The 2220-nt window shown below is 38.6% G+C and overlaps 1 long non-coding RNA gene across 1 annotated transcript in view; it reads right to left on the bottom strand.

Moving 5' to 3' along the window:
* Positions 1-2220, bottom strand: part of LOC107559888 (uncharacterized) — a 12926-nt gene extending 10706 nt beyond the window's left edge. The window contains exons 1-2 of the long non-coding RNA XR_001605665.1: positions 2068-2220; positions 1029-1134 (exon numbers count right to left, since the gene is read on the bottom strand). This is a non-coding gene — a long non-coding RNA (uncharacterized lncRNA). The remainder of the gene's footprint in view (positions 1-1028; positions 1135-2067) is intronic.

The raw sequence follows: 2220 nt of genomic DNA, 5'->3' as shown, positions 1-2220 counted from the left end.
ATGTATTTCCTCAGCGACCAGCACAGATCAGCTCCAGGCATGACGAAGCGGATATTGTCCTCTTTTGGAAGGCCAAACAAAGTAGTTTCGCTTTCGCAGCAAAATGGCGGCGGCAACAACAATACTACAGCGAGAATAAAAGTTACGCCTTCTTTCTTTGCGTGAACATTTGGGCGGCGTTTTGCAAATCTTCCCACATCGTGACGTAGACGTGTTAGAATGAGCCGTTTTAGGTAGGCGTGGTTGACTCTTAACTTTTATAAAGAATATCTCTTTGGATTTGAGACTTAAGTCTTTGCAACTTTACAGATCTTCTTTATGCACCAAGAGCTTGTAACACTCCAAAGAGAAAGGAAAATTGAAATCGCATCATATGGCCCCTTTAAGTGAAGAGACAACATAGAATGCGATGAGAAATAAGAAATGGCACGGTTTAACCACTAAATAAGAACTGTATACATGTCTATAGATGCAACAGAAGCACTAAAACCTGAAAGGCTACGTTTATGGGATTACCCAGAGAATCAGCTGCAGTGACAGCGCAGATGGCTCCACTTGGGCTGTTAATGGGGTTTAACCCCAGCAAACTCCATGACCTGGCAGTCCTCTGCAGGGTGCAGAGAGTTATTAACAGCTGATGTCCAGCAGTAAGAGTCTGAGGGCTGACCGGTCACATTCTGAAGCAATGCAGAAAGCTACTAACCAGTGCTACATCTCAAGGGCCCAAAAAATTGGTGGTGAAATCAGATTTTTGAATGCATATTCTATTAAACCAACACATAACCAAAAGCACCATTTTAAAGCACAATATTAAAAGAAAACTATTATCATTAATTTTTAAATGGGTTCATATATGCAAAGGGGAATCTCATTTAAATTAAATGGTGTAAACGTCACCATTTATTTACATTTAAACTCAGAATTTCCCTCCAGCCAAAAGTACAAAAAAAAAAAAAACTATAAGTGACTATTTTGTGTGTGTCACATAACAAATAGGTATTGTTATACCTATCTTGCATCTATCTTACCAGTTTCTTTGTGAAGCTGGTCTGGAAGTCCTCATTCAGATAGATATCCTGCTTTTTGTGCTTGTGTCGGCAGAGGAGGTCAGAGGTCATCCGAGGGTCAAACTTTCTAATGTGACATCAAGCAAGAGACTAATCAAGACAAGTTCAGTTTTCTGAAATAAAAAGTGACTGACTGTGAAACTTAAGTTCCTTAGAAATGCAAATTACATTAAATATGACAGAAAAATGCAAAACATGAAAACAAGTAAATGCTGTACACTTGCAGTGGCTCAGTGTGCTTTGTGTGCTGTGTCAACATGAACATACACACATTGTGATTATAGTAAGAGGCTCATGCATCTATAAAACCTTATCTAGTGTTTACATACCCTCCTTACACCATCCGCTTGACTAGAAAATATTACTCCATATTATACAATTTAATTTCTAATAACACCTTAATATTTAAAAAAAAATGTAACAATCACTTTAAATAGTATCTATTGGTCCTTCTAACACCCCATTTACACCTGGTTTTACACTTGGGTCCGTATGAGGGAATGCAAAAGTGGACAAAGGTAACAAAGCCCAAAATGTTTTGTGATCATAAATATGTCTATTTCAAGCCCTTCCAAAAAAATAAAACAATCTATTGATGGTACTTATCTACTGTAATATAATGAAATACTGTATTTTTTAAATTATTATTAATTTAGTCAGCGTAAACAACTTCTGAACTGTGTTAATGGGAAGACATGCTTTTTTGCCATCAATGCTGCATTTAAGAGGTGTTCAATCCTGCTCCAGGAGGGCCAATATCCTGCAGAGTAGTTCCAACCAGCTCCACCACTAGCCTGGATGTTTCCAGTGAGTCCGAAGACCTCGATTCCTTTGGTTCATGTGGAATTAATAAGTGTTGGAGCTTAACTCTTCAGGACAGTGAACAGGTTTGTACTGCATACCAATAATAACCAGCCAATCTCTGAACCCCTGGAAACACTTTGATTCTGTGATGATTTTGGTACAAAACCATTATGCTCCTCTGAAATCAGACTCGTACCTGGTCAACCAAGGAGACGCATTGAGACTCATGTTACAGGTGTACACAGCTGACTGCTTGTGACTGGATCACAAGAGACTGATCTCAGTACTAGATGTAAACGACACTCATTGTGCTTTCACGTTTCTGTGTTGCGGCGTCCATTAATTATTT

This window comes from Sinocyclocheilus grahami, unplaced genomic scaffold (assembly GCF_001515645.1).
Source record: "Sinocyclocheilus grahami isolate Dianchi unplaced genomic scaffold, SAMN03320097.WGS_v1.1 scaffold704.1, whole genome shotgun sequence".
Taxonomy (NCBI): domain Eukaryota; kingdom Metazoa; phylum Chordata; class Actinopteri; order Cypriniformes; family Cyprinidae; genus Sinocyclocheilus; species Sinocyclocheilus grahami.
Note: the sequence above shows the minus strand (reverse complement) of the source record. Positions and strands in the feature narration are given on the sequence as shown.